Source organism: Cervus canadensis, chromosome 25 (assembly GCF_019320065.1).
Source record: "Cervus canadensis isolate Bull #8, Minnesota chromosome 25, ASM1932006v1, whole genome shotgun sequence".
NCBI classification, from domain to species: domain Eukaryota; kingdom Metazoa; phylum Chordata; class Mammalia; order Artiodactyla; family Cervidae; genus Cervus; species Cervus canadensis.
In genome coordinates, this window is record NC_057410.1 from 22197960 (window position 1) to 22217110 (window position 19151).

Below are 19151 nucleotides of genomic sequence, written 5' to 3' on the forward strand. Positions count from 1 at the left end.
CTGATCCCCACATCGGGGCAATTGTCTGAGTCAGAGGAGAAACATGTAAGAGTGAGGCAGCTGATCTGTGGCAGCCTAAATGGAATGAGAATCAGACAGTCCTTGTCACAGCCATACATACCCCGGACAGGGACACAAGTCCCCTAGAAGGCGCAGTGGCTGGGAGGTGGAGTTCAGGGATTGTGGAGCAATCCCAGGGTGAGGGCTGCTGTTGACTGTGGAGAGAAAGAGGAGGGGATGTGAGGGAGGAGATTGTGAAGGGAAATGCCTGTGGAGGAAAGCCCCGTAGCCATGGAAGCAAGGCGATGTTGCTGAGTCATGCGTAGGGGGTGAAGCCATCACCATAGCCTCTCTCATCCCACGCGCCAGCATCAGCAGCTAAACAATAGAGAGGCTGGCCCATCAAATGCTTGACGCACTGAAATACAGAGTAGGACCCCAGCCAGGGGACCCCTCTATGTGCCTGATGTGCAGAATAACAGAGAAGGACCCCAGGCAAGGGAGCCCTCTAAGTGCCTGAAATGCAGGGCTACGGAGAAAGACTGGCCAAATAGGCCTTCTGATTGCCAGCTTCAAGAGGCTCAACAAAAGACTCTGATGAGGCCATAACTCCTGCGGTGAAGGCACTCCGTGTCCCTGCACACTTGGCTCCGCCAGGATCTCTGCAAGCCAAGCAGCTGCACCACCCTCACGCTCAATTCTCACTAGGGCAGAGCTGCCTCAGGCAAAAAATGTCAAGGGTCTATGCGCCACAGGGTCGCTTCGGTAGTGTCCAACTCTTTGCGGCCCTGTAGACTGTGGCCTGCCAGGCTTCTCTGTTGGGGCGGGGTTGGGGTGGGGGGATTCTCCAGGCGAGAATACTGGAGTGTATTGGCCAATACTGGTTGACATACCCTTCTAGAGAACTATATTTCTTGCTGCCCTAGCCGCCAACTCCCCAGAGTACCTATACTGCCAGAACCCCTGCAACGCAAGCAGCTGCACCACCTCCACACCTGGCCCTCACATGGGCAAACCCAAGTCCTCCAGGGCAGCCTCAGGAGCAAACCCCAGTGAATGACCCACATACAGAGGTGGAAATAAAACCACAATCAAAACCCAGGGGCAGTATGGCTAAGGAAGAAGGCCCAGAACCTTCCCACCAGCTGTATAAGCTGCAGATTAAATCCACACAATCAACTGGGCAGACTCTGTGTCTATGGGATATATAAAAGGTCATTGAGAGCTCCCACAAAAGATGCACTAGTTCTGATGGCTGTGGACATTGGGGGCAAGAACACACAGGAGTAGGACCAGATTAGAATCTGAGCTGCCCCCACAGCAGGTCCAGACATCAGCAAAGCTTTGGAGGGCATCCTAGGGAGGTGAGGTGGACTGTGACTCCCAGTGAGGGAAAGGACTCTGACAGCAGTGATTCAAGAAAAACATTTATTATTCTTATGTTTTGACTTGCTCTGTAGATTCTTTGGATTTTTTTTTCTTTTGTTTTCCTTTTTTCCCCCCTCTGGTGTAGTTGTTGATTTTATTGGCACTATGAAGTCTAATTAAGCTTTTGAGATTTGCTTTTTTTCCCTCAGTCACATTTTTCATTGTTGTTATAGTTTTGTTTTCATTGCTTTATTCCCCATTTGGCACTTTGCTCTAGTTTTGTTTTCCAGTTTGTACTTAAGTTAGTTTTGTTCTTAACTGGTAAATAAAAAATTTTATTTCCTTTGTTCACCGGGTCAATATCCTGTCCTTTATTTTTGTTGGATTGTTTTGACTTTGCTCATGGGTATATATGTATATGTGTATGTTCCATTATTTTAATTATTATTTACCTGATTTTGTAACTGCCATTTTTCTGGGGTTCATCTTTGGTTTCTTGTTTTTGGATATTTGTTTTAATCTCACTTAATGCCATAACAAACCACTTGTGGAATGTTCATTCCTGACCAGAGATCAAGCCCTGAGCCTTTGGAGTGGAAGCACTGACTCCAAGACCCTAGATACCAGAGAACTAACCCTAGGGAGTATCAAATGGTGAGAACTCATACAAAAAAAACCACTTCAATGCAAGACTGGCATCACCAAACCACGAGTAGCACCCTATGCAGAATGCCTCATCTAAACAACAAACAAAACAAAAATACAAATCCAATCATCATCAGAGAGGATTACCACCTCACTCAGCCTTGTCTATCAGAGGGAAAACAAACACACAAGCAAAAACTCAGGACAAATCTCACCCTACATGAAGCTTACACAAACCACTGGACCAACCTTAAGAGGGCAGAAACCAAAAGGAAGAGAGAATTCAACCTTGAAGCCTGGGAAAAGGAGACCTCAAACACAATAAGTTTAAAAAAGTAATGAAAAGGGAGAGAAATACTGCACAAATGAAGGGACAAACTAGAAATACAGAAGTCCAAATAAATGAAAAGGAAATAGGCAAACTGAAAAAGAATTCAGAATAATGATAGTAAAGATGATCAAAAACCTTGAAAACAAAATGGAGAAAATGCAAGAATCACTTAATAAAGACCTAGAAGAATGGAAGAATAAACATACAGAGACAAACAATACAATTACTGAAATTGAAAATACTCTAGAAGGAATCAATAGCAGAAAAATCTGAAGCAGAAGAATGAATTAGTGAGCTGGAAGATAAAATGGTGGAAATAACTTCTGAAGAGCAGAATAAAGTAAAAAGAATGAAAAGAACTGAGGATAGTCTCAGATACCTCTGGGACAGTATCAAATGTACCAACATTTGAATTATAGGGGTCCCAGAAGAAGAAGAGAAAAAGAAAGGGTATGAGAAAATTTTTGAAGAGATTATAGTTGAAAATTTCCCCAACATGGAAAAGGAAAATGTCAATCAAGTCCAAGAGGCACAAAGAGTCCCATACAGGATACACCCAAGGAGAAACACACCAAGACACATACTAATCAAACTAACAAAGACTAAACACAAAGAAAGAATATTAAAAGCAGCAAGGGAGAAGCAACAAGTAATATACAAGGGAAACAACATAAGCTTAACAGCTGATCTTTCAACAGAAACTCTGCAGGCCAGAAGGGATTGGCAGGATATATTTAAAGTACTGAAAGGGAAAAATCTACAACCAAGACTACTGTGCCAGGCAAGGATCTCATTCAAAATTGATAGAGAAATAAAATTCTTCTCAGACAAGCAAAAGTTTAGAGAATTCAGTACCACCAAACCAGATTTACAACAAATGTTAAACAGATTTATATAGTCAAGAAACACAAAAGAAGAAAAAACATCTACAAAATCAACCTCAAACAATTAAGAAAATTGCAATAGGAACATGTATATCAATAACTTCTTTAAATGTAAGCAGATTAAATACTCCAACCAAAAGACACAGACTGGCTGAATGGATACAAAACAAGACACACGTTTATGCTGTCTACAAGAAACCCACTTCAGACCTAAAGACACATATAGACTGAAAGTGAGAGTATGGACAAGTATATTCCATGCAAATGGGAAGCAAAAGAAAGCTGAAGTAGCAATGCTCATATCAGACAAAATAGACCTTAAAATTAAGAATATTACAAGAGATAAGGAAGAACACTACATAATGATCAAGGGATCAATCCAAGAGGAAGACATAACAATTGTAATTATCTATGCACCCAACATAGGTGCACCTGAATACATAAGACAAACATTAGCAGACATAAAAGGAGACATTGACAGTAACACAATAATAGTAGGAGACTTTAACACCCCATTCACACCAATGGACAGATCATCAAAACAGAAAGTTAATAAGGAAACACGTCTTAAATGATGCATTAGACAAGATGGATCTCATTGATATCTGCAGGACATTCCATCCAAATGCAGAAGAATACACCTTCTTCTCAAGTGCACATGGAACATTCTCCAAGATAGAGCACATCTTGGGTCACAAATCAAACCTCAGTAAATTTAAGAAAATTGAAATTGTATTAAATATCTTCTCCAGCCACAATGCTATGAGACTAGATATCAATTACAAGAAAAAACTGTAAGAAACACAAACACATGGAGATTAAATAACACGTTTCTAAATAACCAAGAGTTTGTTTCTTCAACCAACTGAAGAAATCAAAAGGGAAATAAAAAAATTTCTAGAAACAAATGACAATGAAAACACAACAACTCAAAACTTATGAGATGCAGCAAAAGCAGTTCTAAGAGGGAAGTTTATAGCAATACAATCCTACCTCAAGAAACAAGAAAAACATCAAATAAACAACTTAACTCTACACTTAAAATAACTGGAAAAAGAAGAACAACAACATTAAAAAAAACCCCAAAATTAGTAGAAGGAAAAAATCATAAAGATCTGAGCAGAAATAAATGAAAAAGAAAACAATAGTAAAGATTAATAAAACTAAAAGCTGATTCTTTGAGAAGATAAAATTAACAAACCTTTAGCCAGACCCATCAAGAATAAAAGAGAGAAGAATCAAATCAACAAAATTAGAAATGAAAAAGGAGAGGTTACAACAGACAATACAGAAGCACAAAGGATTATAATAGACTACTATGAAAAATGATATGGCAATAAAATGGATAACCCGTAAGAAATGGACAGATTCTTAGAAAAGCTCAATCTTCCAAGACTGAACGGGAAGAAATAGAAATTATGAACAACCCAATTACAAGCACCAAAATTGAAGCTGTGATCAAAACCCATAAAACAAAAGCCCAGGACCAGATGGCTTCACAGAAGAATTCTATCAAATATCTAGAGAAGAGCTAATGCCTGTCCTTCTAAAACTCTTTCAAAAAATTGCAGAGGAAGGAACAATTCCAAACTCATTCTATGAGGCCACTATCATCTTGATACCACAACCAGACAAAGACAACAAAAAGAAAGCTACAGGCCAATATCACTGATAAACATAGATGCAAAAATCCTCATCAAAATTTTAGCAAACATAATTCAGCAACACATCAAAAAGCTCATACACCATAATCGAGTTTATTCCAGGGATGCAAGGATTCTTCAATACACACAAATCAATCAATGTGAGATACCATATTAACAAATTGAGAGATAAAAATCATATGATAATCTCAATAGATGCAGAAAAAGCATTTGACAAAATTCAGCACCCATTTATGATTAAACCTCTTCAAAAACTGGGCACAGAAGGAACCTACCTCAACATAGTAGAGGCTGTATATGATAAGCCTACAGCAAACATTATTCTCAGTGGTGAAAAACTGAAATCATTCCCCCTAAGATCAGCAACAGGACAAGGGTGTCCACTTTCACCACTGTTATTCAACATAATTTTGGAAGTCCTAGCTACAGCAATCAGAGAAGAAAAAGAAATAAAAGGAATCCAGATCAGAAAAGAAGAAGTAAAGCTCTCACTGTTTGCAGATGACATGATACTGTACATGGAAAACCCTAAAGATAGTATCAGAAAATTACTAGAGCTAATCAGTGAACTTACAAAGTTTCAGGATACAAAATCAATACACAGAAATCATTTGCATTTCTATATACAAACAATGAAAAATCAGAAAGAGAAATTAAGGAATCAATCACATTCACCATTGCAACAAAATGAACTATATATCTAGGAATAAACTTAACCTAAGGAGACAAAAGAACTGTACATAGAAAATTATAAGACACTAATGAAAGAAATTAAAGATGACATAAACAGATGGAGAGATATTCCATGTTCCTGGGTAGGAAGAATCGATATTGTGAAAATGACTATACTATCGAATGCAATCTACAGATTCACTGCAATCCCTATCAAATTACCAATGGCATTTTTCACAGAACTAGAACAAAATATTTCACAATTCATATGGTAACACAAAAGACCCAGAATAGCCAAAGCAGTCTTGAGAAAGAAGAATGGAGCTGGAGGAATCAGCCTTCCTGACTTCAGATTATATGACAAAGCTACAGTCATCAAGACAGTATGGTACTGGCACAAAAACAGAAATAGAGACCAAGGGAACAAGATAGAAAGCCCAGAAATAAACCCATGCACTTATGGGTACCTTACTTTTGACAAAGGAGGCAAGAATATACAATGGGGCAAAGACAGCCTCTTCATTAAATGGTACTGGGAATACTGGACAGCTACATGTAAAAGGATGAAATTAGAATGCTTCCTAACACCATACACAAAGATAAACTAAAAATGGGTTAAAGACCTAAATGTAAGACCAGAAACTATTAAACTCTTAGAGGAAAACATAGGTAGAACACTTGATGACATAAATTAAAGCAAGATCCTCTATGATCCACCTCCTAGAGTAATGGAAATTAAAAAAAAACAAAACAAAAAACTAAGCAAGTGGGACCTGATTAAACTCAAAAGCTTTTGCACAGCAAAGGAAACTATAATCCAGGTGAAAAGACAACCCTCAGAATGGGAGAAAACAGGCAGCAAATGAAACAACTGACAAAGGATCAATTTCCAAACATATACAAGCAGCTCATACAGCTCAATACCAGAAAACCAAACAACCCAATCAAAAAGTGGGAAAAAGATCTAAGCAGACATTTCTCCAAAGAAGACGTTCAGATGGCTAACAAACACAAGAAAAATGCTCAACATCGCTCATTATTAGAGAAATGCAAATCAAAACTACAATGAGATATCACCTCACACCAGTCAGAATGGCCATCATCAAAAAATCTACAAACAATAAATGCTGGAAATGGAGAAAAGGGAACACTCTTGCACTGTTGGAGGGAATGTAAATTGTCACAGCCGCTATGGAAGATGGTATGGAGATTCCTTAAACAACTAGGAATAAAACCACCATATGACCCAGCAATCCCTTCCTAGGCATTTACCCTGAGGAAACCAAAATTGAAAGAGACACATGCATCCCATTGTTCATTGCAGCACTATTTACAGTAGCAAGAACTTGGAAGCAACCTAGATGTCCATCAACAGGTGAATGGATAAAGAAGCTGTGGTACATATACACAATGGAATATTGCTCAGCCATAAAAAGGAACACATTTGAGTCAGTTCTGATGAGGTAATGAACCTAGAACCTATTATCCAGAGTGAAGTGAGTCAGAAAGAGAAAGATGTTTTTAGTTGTACTCTAACACGTATATACGGAATCTAGAAGAGTGGCACTGAAGAACTTATTTACAGGGCAAATATTATTTACAGGGCAAATTATTTCGTTCCCAAAACGAACATAGCAGCCTGGGAATATTTTACAATACATGTAATAAATATTTCACAATACATGTAATAAAGTGTTCCTTTGTTCTTTTTTATAGGAATCAATTTTTAAAATCCTATTGGACAATTGGTAAAGAATATGAATAGGCTTTTCATTAAAAAGGAAATGAAAACTGCTAATATATGAAAAAATGATGAATTTGATTAACAGTTTAGAAATTTAAAATAAAAACAAGATCCTATTTATTGGTTACAACTTGGCAAAACTTCATAAGTGTCAGACTTCCCCTGGTGGTCCAGTGGCTATACCTCTGAGTTCCCAATGCAGAGGACCCAGGTTTGATCCCTTGTCAGGGAACTAGATCCCATATGCTGCAAATAAGACTCTGCATGCTGCTACCTAAAAGCCAGCATGCTGCAGCGAAGACCCAGTCCAGTGAAATAAATAAATATATATATATATATATATATATTTTAACGTGCCCCAGTATCCAGTTCTAGTGAAGATGCAGAAAAGGGGCAGATATATATTATTTGTGAGGAAGTGGATTATTATAATAATTTAGAGAGTAATTTTTCAATTTCTATTAAAAATAAATAAGCACAGACTTTTCAGCCCAGCAATCTCACTTCTGAGATTTTTATCCTAGAGAAATAAAACATCAATTTTCAAGGACCTGCAGTCTTACATATTTATTGTAGTCCTGTATACACTGGTAAAAACTGTAAAAATCTGTATGTCCATCATTAGGGGAAAGACTGAAAAAAATTATTTCTCTGGCTTTTCCATACCAGGAATTGCTATGAAATTATTCACAGAATGAGTTAAATCTATAGGTACTTTGTTGAAGGGATATCCAAGCTCTACTGTTAAGTGGGGGAAAAAATTAGATAATGTACTTTGTATTTACAGTACAATATATACTATTCTAAGTTTTGGTTGTTGTTTTAATTAAGTCATTTAATCCCCCAGGAAGCCTATGGAATGGTTCTGTCATTACTACCCCAAAGGCCAAACCAAGCATCAAAATATTAAGTAACATGTCTGAGCTTGCAGAGCCAATACATATTTTTGGAATCTATGTGTGTAACCACCATACTTAAATGTGTATTTCTCATGTTTAGTACTAGTCTAGTGGTCTAAAAACAAATTCAGCCCCACATCTATTTGAGATCTGTATGAGTGTAAGGAAAAAGTATTAATTACTACTGCCTCAGAAAGCAGACTATAAGAGAAGATTGTTAATTACTTCTTAATGCATCTGTACAAAGTTTGCCTTGTTGCAAGGAGGTGCTGATAATTTTTAAAATAGCTATCAAGAAAAATATTTCAAGTTAAATTGAAAGATTTTGTAAAGGGAGAGAAAAACACATCTGGAAGCATAATACTGAATGCTGAATCTAATTATCACACTTTAAGGAGGAAAATGATATCATGTAAACACATTAATTTACTCATTCAACAAATATTTATTGAACACCTACCCTGTTCCAGTTGCTGGGATTACAGCAGTGAATGAAATAGACATAACCCTGCCTTCTATGCCGTGGATGAGGAAATGGCAATCAGCTCCAGTATTCTTGCCTGGAAAATCCCATGGACAGAGGAGCCTAGTGGGCTCCAGTCCATTGGGTCTCATAGAGTTGGACATGACTGAGCAACTGAGCATACTTGCACTGCCCTCTATGAGTTACATTTCAGATAGGGACAGACATATCTTAAACAAATGAACAAAATAAAGCGTTTCAGATGGAGATAAGAATTCTAGCAACAAAAAGAAAATAAGATAAGTGATGTAGGGCAATGCCAAAGAATGTTCAAACTATCACACAGCTGTGCTCATTTTGTATGCTAGTAAGATCACGCTCAAAAGCTTTCAGTAGCATATGAACTGAGAACTTCCAGATTACAAACTAGGTTTTGAAAAGGCAGAGGAACCACAGATCAAATTGCCAACATTCACTGGATCATAGAGAAAGCAAGGAAATTCCAGAAAAATATCTACTTCTGCTTCATTAACTACATGAAAGCCTTTGACTGTGCAGATCACAATGAACTGTGGAAAACTCTTAATGAGATAGAATACCAGACCACCTTACCTGTCTCCTGAGAAACGTGTATGCAGGTCAAGAAGCAAGTTAGAACTAGACATGGAACAATGAATTGCTTCAAAATTGGGAAAGGAGTACAAAAGGCTGTATGTTGTTACAGCCTGTTTGTTCAACTTATATGCAGAGTACATCACATGAAATGCCTGGCTGAATGAATCATAGGCTGGAATCAAGATTGCAGGGAGAAATATCAACAACCTCAGATATGCAGGTGATACCACTTTGGAAGGACTGATGCTGAAGCTGTAACTCCAATACTTTGACCACCTGATGTGAACTGACTCACTGGAAAAGACCCTGATGCTGAAAAAAGATTGAAGGCAGGAGGAAAGGGGGATGACAGAGGATGAGATGGCTGGATAGCATCACCATCTGGATGGACATGAGTTAAATGAAGAGGAACTAGCCTCTTGATGAGGGTGAAAGAGGAGAGTGAAAAAGCAGACTTAAAACTCAACATTCAAAAAGCTAAGATCAGGCTGTCTGGTCCCATCACTTCATGGCAAATAGAAGGGGAAAAAATGGAAGCAGACAGATTTTCATTTCTTCGGCTTCAAAATCACTATGGACGGTAAATATAGCCATGAAATTGAAAGATATTTGCTCCTTGGAAGTAAAGCTATGAAAAACACAGACAGCATATTAAAAAGCAGAGACATCACTTCGCTGACAGAGGTCTGTATAGTCAAAACTATGGTTTTTCCAATAGTCATGTACAGATGTGAGAGTTGGACCATAATGAAGGCTGAGTGCTGAGGAATTGCTGCTTTTGAATTATGGTGCTGGAGAAGACTCCTGAGAGTCCTTTGGACTGCAAAGAGCTTAAGCCAGTCAGTTCTAAAGGAAATCAAGCCTGAATTGGAAGTCTATTGGTGAAGTCAAACCTCCAAATACTTTGGCCACATGCTATGAAGAGCTAACTCTTTGGAAAAGACCATGATGCTGGGAAAGATTGAAGGCAAAAGGTGAAGAGGGAGGCAGAAGATGAGATGGTTAGATAGCATCACTGACACGATGGACATGAATTTGAACAAACTCTGAGAGATACTGAAGGACAGGGAAGCCTGGTGTGCTGCAGTTCATGGGGTTGCAAAGAGTCAGATGCGACTTAGTGACTGAACAACAATATAGAGTGAGGTATGAGTGTTAGATGAGTTGCTATTTTTAAACAGAATGGTCAGAGAAGGTCTTAGAGAAAGAGATCTGAAAGCAAAGAGGTTAACTGCCATGTGGATAAGTATGAGAAAAGGATAACAAGAGAAAGAATCAATTCAGTTCAGTTCAGTCACTCAGTCGTGTCTGATTCTTTGTGACCCCATGAACTGCAGCACCCCAGGCCTCCCTGTCCATCACCCACTCCCAGAGCTTGCTCAAACTCATGTCCATCCAGTCGGTGATGCTATCCAGCCATCTCATCCTCTGTCGTCCCCTTTTCCTCCTGCCTTCAATCTTTTTCAGCATCCGGGTCTTTTCCAGTGAGTCAGTTCTTCACATCAGGTGGTCAAAGTATTGGAGTTTCAGCTTCAGCATCAGTCCTTCCAATGAATATTCAGGACTGATTTCCTTTAGGATGGACTGGTTGGATCTCCTTGCAGTCCAAGGGACTCTCAAGAGTCTTCTCCAACACCACAGTTCGAAAGCATCAATTCTTGGATGCTCAGCTTTCTTTATGGTCCAGTTTTCACATCTACACATGACTGCTGGAAAAACCATATCTCTGACTAAATGGACCTTTGTTGGCAAAGTAATGTCTCTGCTTTTTAGTAGGTTGTCTAGGCTGGTCATAGCTTTTCTTCCAAGGAGCAAGAATCTTTTAATTTCATGGCTGTAGTCACCATCTGCAGTGATTTTAGAGACCAAGAAAATAAAGTCTCTCACTGTGTCCATTGTTTCCCCATCTATTTGTCATGAAGTGATGGGGCTGGGTGCCATGATCTTGGTTTTTTGTATGTTGTTTTAAGCCAGCTTTTTCACTCTCCTCTTTCACTTTAATCAAGAGAAAGGATAACAAGTGCAAAGGCCCTGAGGTCAGAGCATGCCTGATATGTTTAAGGAACAGGGAGGCCAGATTGGGGTGGATAGATAAAATTTAAAAATACCATAGAAACACCTCATTTAGAGAAGGACTTCAGCTTTTTCTGTGAGTAATACAGGAAGCCACTGGAGAATTTTAAACACTGATGTGACAGCTGCAACTTCAATACTTTGACCACCTGATGTAAAGAACTGACTCATTGGAAAAGACCCTGATGCTGGGAAAGATTGAGGGCAGGAGGAGAAGGGGATGACAGAGGATGAGATGGTTGGATGGCATCACCAACTCAATGGACATGAGTTTGAGCAAGCTCTGGGAGTTGGTGATGGACAGGGAAGCCTGGCGTGCTGCAGTCCATGGGATTGCAAAAAGTCGGACAAGACTGACCTATTGAACTGAACTGTGACTGGTCATTAACTTATGAGCTGAAGGATATTTAGTTGGCCATTTCAGTTTGAAGGCAATACAGCATTTGCCATTCACTCCACATAACACACACAAACACTGCAGTGTCTCCTGCAAGGGCATTATGTGAAAAGAGGATGTGGCCTAGGAAGGTTTCCAGAGGATTCTGAGAGGGGCCTGAGTGGGCTTGTTGGGGGTACTTGGAAATCCTGTTGTCATTTGTGTGGGCCCTTTCTTACAAAATGCATTGTTCTGTGTCATTTGTTTTGTGGCTATCTTGTTCAGAGAAGAGAAACTCTGGAAAATTGATAAGGATATTTCATCATTGTTTTTTGACTTTGAATGAGGGGAAGAAGGTCCCCCAGGACTACCACCACTCCCCTCCCCAAAAACCCAAAAGAACACAAAATCCCCAGGATTTTCATTTGTTAGAAAGCTCAAAAAGCTCAGATCATTTATTTTATAAAGTGTGTGTGTGTTAAGTCACTTCAGCCTTGTCCGACTCTGAGACCCAGTGGACGGTAGCCCTCCAGGCTCCTCTGTCCATAGGATTCTCCAGGCAAGAATACTGGAATGGGTTGCCACGCCCTCCTCCAGGGGATCTTCCCAACCCAGGGATCGAACCCACATTTCTTATGGCTCCTGCATTGGCAGGGGGGCTCTTTACCACTAGTGCCACCTGGGAAGCTGAGGCAAACTTAGTATCTGAAGTCGGGTTCGCTAGAAGCAAATTCTAAGCAGAATTTGTGTAGGAATGCTTTATTAAGAAGTATGCCTAAGAAGAACCCTCAAGGGGGTCAGGGAGTAGGACTGGGAGTCAGGCAAGAAATTGGGCAGAACTGATCAGAGATGTCTGAAGGAAAACTGCCCTGGCCCCCAGAGGAGCTATGCAGACAGGAGGCATCCACATCAGGCATCTGATTCCACAAGGTTACAAAGCTGTGGTACGTCACACCTGCCAGTCGTCGCTCATACGCTGCGGGAAATGGGGAGATTCTGCCTCCTCAGGCCTGTGGGCCACACAGAGGGCTCCACCGCAAGTCTCTTAAGAGAAAAGATCCAGGAATAAGGACATTGTGTGCCAAAGAGATCTTTGGAAACTTTCAATGAAAACTAGATTTCACACTTTGCTTTCCACTCTTCCAAACCTTCATGCTTTTCCACAGGAAAACATACCTATACCTCAGATGTAAACTTTGATGTGTGAAAAGTGAAAAGTAAGCTGCTTCCCCAAGCTGAAAAGACTGCTTCTCAGCTACTGAGAAGAGCCATCTTCTCAACAGGCACGGACAGTACATTCTATTTCCTCTGACATCCAGTTTCCAAGTGCTGAGATAGTCATATAGACCTAGTTTTTTCCCAAAGCCCGAGAACGAAATAGGTACCAGCTAGTAGTCAGAGACCTATCTCGTTCTCAGATGTTTTGTTTGATCTATGTGATACGTTTGAAAATTGGACTTTACATATTTGTCCATAAAAATGTATCAAAAATTTTGCCCACAAAAAAAGTATCAAAAATTATTTTGTGTCCAGAGTGTTCATATTATGAACAAGAGGTTGAGAATCAAAGATAAAAAATAATCTATGCTTGAGGGAACAGTGAATATGGTAACATAAAATATCATAACAGTGGTAGGAATTTCACATCTTAGAGTTTTCTTAATAGAAGTAATAAGCTCAAGGTAATACACAGCCAATCTGAAGTAAGATAGTAAAACCAGTTTAAAAGGCATTTTTGGGGACTGGCTGTTTATCAGCATTTTAAAAAGAATAAAAAGGTGGCAAGAATACACAGAAGAATTGTACAAAAAAGATCTTCATGACCCAGATAACCACAAAGGTGTGGTTACTCACCTAGAGCCAGACATCCTGGAGTGTGAAGTCAAGTGGGCCTTAGGTAGCGTACTATGAACAAAATTGGTGGAGGTGATAGAATTCCAGCTGAGCTATTTCAAATCCTGAAAGATGATACTGTTAATGTGCTGCACTCATTATGCCAGCAAATTTGAAAAACTCAGCAACGGCTATAGGACCGGAAAAGGTCAGTTTTCATTCCAATCCCAAAGAAAGGCAATGCCAAAGAATGTTCAAATTACTATACAATTGTACTCATTTCATATACCAGTAAGATTATGCTCAAAATCCTTCAAGCTAGGCTTCAGCAGTACATGCACTGAGAAATTCCAGATGTACAAGCTGGATTTAGAAAAGACAGAGGAACCAGAGGTCAAATTGCCAACATATGCTGTATCATAGAAAAAGCAAGGGAATTCCAAAAAAAGTCTACTTCTGCTTCACAGACTATGCTAAAGCTATTGACTGTGTGGATCACAACAAACTTAAAGAGATGGGACTCTCACCTTCCTGCCTCCTGAGAAACCTGTATGCAGGACAAGAAGCAACAGTTAGAACTGGACATGGAACAACAGACTGGTTCAAATTGGGAAAGGGGTACATCAAGGCAGTGTATTGTCACTCTGCTTACTTAACATATGCAGAGTACATCATGTGAAATGCCAGGCTGGATGAATTACAAGCTGGTATCAAGATTGCCAGAAGAAATACCAACAACCACATATACACAAATGATGCCACTTAAGTGGCAGAAAGGGAAGAGGAACTAAAGAGTCTCTTGATGAAGGTGAAAGAGGAGAGTGAAAAAGCTGACTTAAAACTCAACATTCAAAAAACTAAGATCATGGCATCTGGTCCTACCACTTTAAGGCAAATAGATGGGGAAAATGTAGAAATAATTCAGATGGTGACTGCAGCCATAAAATTAAAAGACGCTTGCTCCTTGGAAGAAAAGCTATGACAAACTTAGACAGTGTATTAAAAATCAGAGACATCACTTTACTGACAATGTTCCATATAGTCAAAGCAATGGTTTTTCCAGTAGTCATGTATGGATGTGAGAGTTGGACCATAAAGAAATCTGAGCACTGAAGAATTGATGCTTTTGAACTGTGGTGTTGGAGAAGACTCTTGAGAGTCCCTTGGACAGCAAGGAGATCCAACCAGTCAATCCTAAAGGAAATCAACCCTGAATATTCATTTGAAGGACTGAGGCTGAAGCTGAAGCTCCAATACTTTGACCACTTGATGCAAAGAGCTGACTCATTGAAAGGGATCCTGATCCAAGGAAAGGTTGAGGACAAGAGGAGAAGAGGGTGACATAGGATGAAATGGGTGGATGGCATCACTGACTCAGTGGACATGAATCTGAGCAAACTCAGGGAGATAGTGAAAGACAGAGAAGTGTGGCATGCTGCAGTTCATGGGGTTGCAAATAGTTGGACACAATTTGGGACTGAACAATAATAACATAAAAGAACAATAGAATAAGATTGCTAAATTAAATATAAAGCTTTTGAGGTTTTATTTTGACTGGGCAGAAGTAATTTGCTTCTCAGACAAAAAACTATAAATTAACACTTAACATGTGATATTTAAAATTATGATTTCCAATATTTACACATTATATATAAAAATTATTCATTTCATATATAAATATGCAATTACACATTACAAATAGCATATGTAAATATATAAGTACATATTACATTTAAATATTACAAATGTAATTATGTATATTATAATAAGCTATGGACTATCACAAAATCTGGGCCTATATAGTCAGTAGTAGATTTCCCTAGTGGCTCAGATGGTAAAGAAACTGCCTGAAACGCAGGAGACCCAGGTTTGATCCTTGGGTTGGGAAGATCTCCTGGAAAAGGGAATGGCTACCCACTCCAGCATTCTGGCCTGGACAATTCTATGGACAGAGGAGCTTGGCAGGCTACAGTTCATGGGGTCACAAAAACAGTTGGACACGACTAAGCAACTAACACACATAGTCAGTAGTACACGTTCTTATAGATGATTAAATAATCTGTGGGTGGCACTGATAAATAATGTCCCAGTCCGATATTATGTCTTTCTTTTCTTTGTCTTATTTTTAAGTTTTGGATAATTTTGAAAATATTTCTGGTTATACCACTATAGATTTTTATGATTAAATTGGCCTGAGGACAGACTCTAGCATAAATCCTCTGGAGAAGGAAATGGCAACCCACTGTTGCCTGGGAAATCCCATAGACAGAGAAGCCTGGCAGGCTACAGTCCATGGTGTTGCAAAAGAGTCCGACAAGACTTAGCAACTAAACAACACCAACAACAAATTCACAAAATATATAAAAGCTACCCATCCTGTTTTGGAACTAGCTATGAAGAATCAAGCTTTGGTTGAACAAGAATCTTCCAATTAAAATTTTCTGGTGCATAAGATCAGAAAATGTCTCTAATTTCTATCTGGGATGTAGAGCTAGGCTAACTGGGAGCCTGAATATGAAAAATAGGGAGGTGGGGCTGGGTTTACTTGTGGGGAAGTGTTAACATAAGGACTGTTCAAGAGTATAGTATGAAGAGACAAAGAAACAGCCTAAGGGAAGCAGAAGCAGTGAAAAAAGAGAGACAGGAATACGAACTGAGATGAATAGATGACTGTTAGTATATTGCTCATTTATTTTTGTACCTTCCTGTGAGTTAGAAAAATTCACAGATGTGGAATTGATGGGCAAAAGTTAAAGAGTATTTACAATATTAATAGATATTGCCAAATTTATCTCTAAAAAGTTTGCAACAATTTACACTGTCATCAGCTGCATATCAAAATGGCTGTTTCTTACATCCTTACCAGAATTACCTTAGCAACTGCTTTAATCTTTGCCAGTATGAAAGTAAAATTTTAAAAGTTATATAAATGTTCTAAACTACATTTATTTACCCATGAGTTAGATTATTAGATTGGGCACCATTTCAAGTGTTTATTTCTTTTTCTGGTAGCTTCTTTTTACATTTTAGTAGCCTATTTTTCATGGGGATTTAAATTGTTTTCTTACTGATTTTTAAAAGCTTTTGATTCATTAAGGAGATTAGCTCTCTGCTATGTAGCCAAGGACTGGGTAAGCAGAACTTTAAACTGTTTCTTTGTGAATACAGTTTAGCAACTTTCAAACAAGAAAAAGTCAATGGAATGAATGGCCTCTTTAAAGTTCTAAATAGGAGCCAAACATACAAGCATCACCTCAAGGGAGAACTGTACCGGAAACATTTTTGTGGTTTAGTGTGACTGTTTGAAGCCAAACATCCCTTGAGGTATTGAAACAATAACAGTTAGAAAGTCAGGCAAATTGGCAGAGGCATCATAAAGAGAGGATTAATTCTGCTACCAGTACCTTCTCTTTGGAATTTTACTCCTTTTAGAACCTCGCTCATAGATTTCCTAAAGGGGAACTCACCATGAGGGACATACAGAATGGAGATCTGGCATCAATATCAGGTTTAAATACCCAGTGGGGTGGAGGAGGGAGGGAAAGAGTTGACCCTGATGCCCTGTGCAGTAGTAACTGGAGTCCTGCCTAAGCCAGACAGCCTGGAGGGCATGAGTTGGGAACAAGCTTTGGCAAACTGCTCTTCCTTGCTTGGGCTCCCAAGGTGACAGTCACCATAGCACTGCCCGCACTAGCCATCCTTCCTCTGTGGCTTCAACCCTGTGAGTTGTGGACCAGTGAGTGGTTGAGGCAGATTAACAAACTGTGCAGTGCCAGTGTTCAACAGCGACACCGTGTGGCGGCAGCAGGAACTGCACCGCAGTGGGATGAAAGCCTGCTGTGAACAGATTAAATTCACTTGGAAGTTCGCTTTTGCCTGGAGTTTGGAAGCAGGCACTTCCGGAGCTAAATGCCTCAAGGGTTCTTGGACAATTTGGAATGGGGACTATCAAGAAGGAAGCATGGAGCATCCTGGTAATACAATCAAGGGAATACTTTGAAAACTTTCCACCTCAAATTTGAGAGTCAGGTCATAGTAGTCGCAACTGGCAGTGTAGCAAATGTTAGTTTCATCTATTTGAATTTTTTTTTTTCTGCACTTTGCTACTTTGTAAGTCATAGAGAGTTAAAAAATATTTATAGCTCAGTTACTTTCTTTGTGACCTCTGCATTTTGTATGCAGAAAGGGCTTCCCCTCTCCAAGATATTGTATATATAAGGTACAGACATCTGTGTGTTGTTTAGTCATGTCCAACTCTTTGCAACACCATGGACTGTACCCCACCAGGCTACTCTGTCCATGGAATTCTCCAGGCAAGAATACTGGAGCGGGCGGCCATTTCTTTCTCCAGGGGATGTTACTAACCCAGGGATTGAACCCGGGTCTCCTGCATTGTAGGCAGATTCTTTACTATCTGAACTATAGGGAAGTCCCACAGATATATAGATAGTGATAGGAAAACTCTGAAAGGCTTTGGAATAGGCAAAAAAGTTTACTGGCTGTCCTTTCAGTGGAATACTACATAGCTCTTAAAGGTTTTCTGGAAGAATAATTAAGATAGAATGGAAACAATTAGTTACCTAGCAAATTAACCACAGCTTTTCAGTCTCATTATTAAACAGATTCTATGATTCCTGAAAGTTGTCTGAGGCCCTGCTATAAGCTGCAGGTCAAAGTCTGGATCTTTAGCAGGCATTGAAGAAAGTAGGGAAAACCACTAGTATGACCTAAATCAAATCCCATATGATCATACAGTGGAAGTGACAGATAGATTAAAGGGATTAGACTTGGTAGACAGTGGCTGAAGAACCATGGATGGAGGCTCATAACACTGTACAGGAGGCCATGTCCAAAACCATACCCAAGAAAAAGAAATGCAAGAAGCAAAGTGGTTGTTCAAGGAGGCTTTATAAATATCTGAGGAAAGAAGAGAAGCAAAAGGCAAGGGAGAAAGGGAAAGATACCAAACTGAATGCAGAGTTCCAGAGAATAGCAAGGAGAGATAGAAAGCCTTCTTAAATGAATAATGCAAAGAAATAGAGGAAAACCATAGACTGGGAAAGACTAGAGATATCTTCAAGAAAATTAGGAGATATCAAGGGAACATTTCATGCAAGGATGGGCATGATAAAGGACAGAAACAGTAAGGACCTAACAGAAGCAGAAGAGATTAATAAGAGGTGGCAAGAAAACATGGAAGAACTATACAAAAAAGGTCTTAATGACCAGAATAACCACTATAGTATACTCACTCATCTAGAGCCAGCCATCTTGGAGTGTAAGTTCAAGTAAGCCTTAGGAAGCATTACTACAAAAAAAAAAAAAAAAACTGTGGAGGTGATGAGATTCCAGTTGAACTTTTAAAATCCAAGAGCTTCATTCAATATGTCAGCAAAGTTGGAAAACTCAGCAATGGCCACAGGACTGGAAAAAGTCAGCTTTCATTCCAATCCCAAAGAAGGGCAATACCAAAGAATGTTCAAGCTACCATACAATTATGCTCACTTTTCATGCTAGCAAGGTTATGCTCAAAATCCTTCAAGCTAGGTTTCAGCAATACATGAACTCAGAACTCCCAGATATA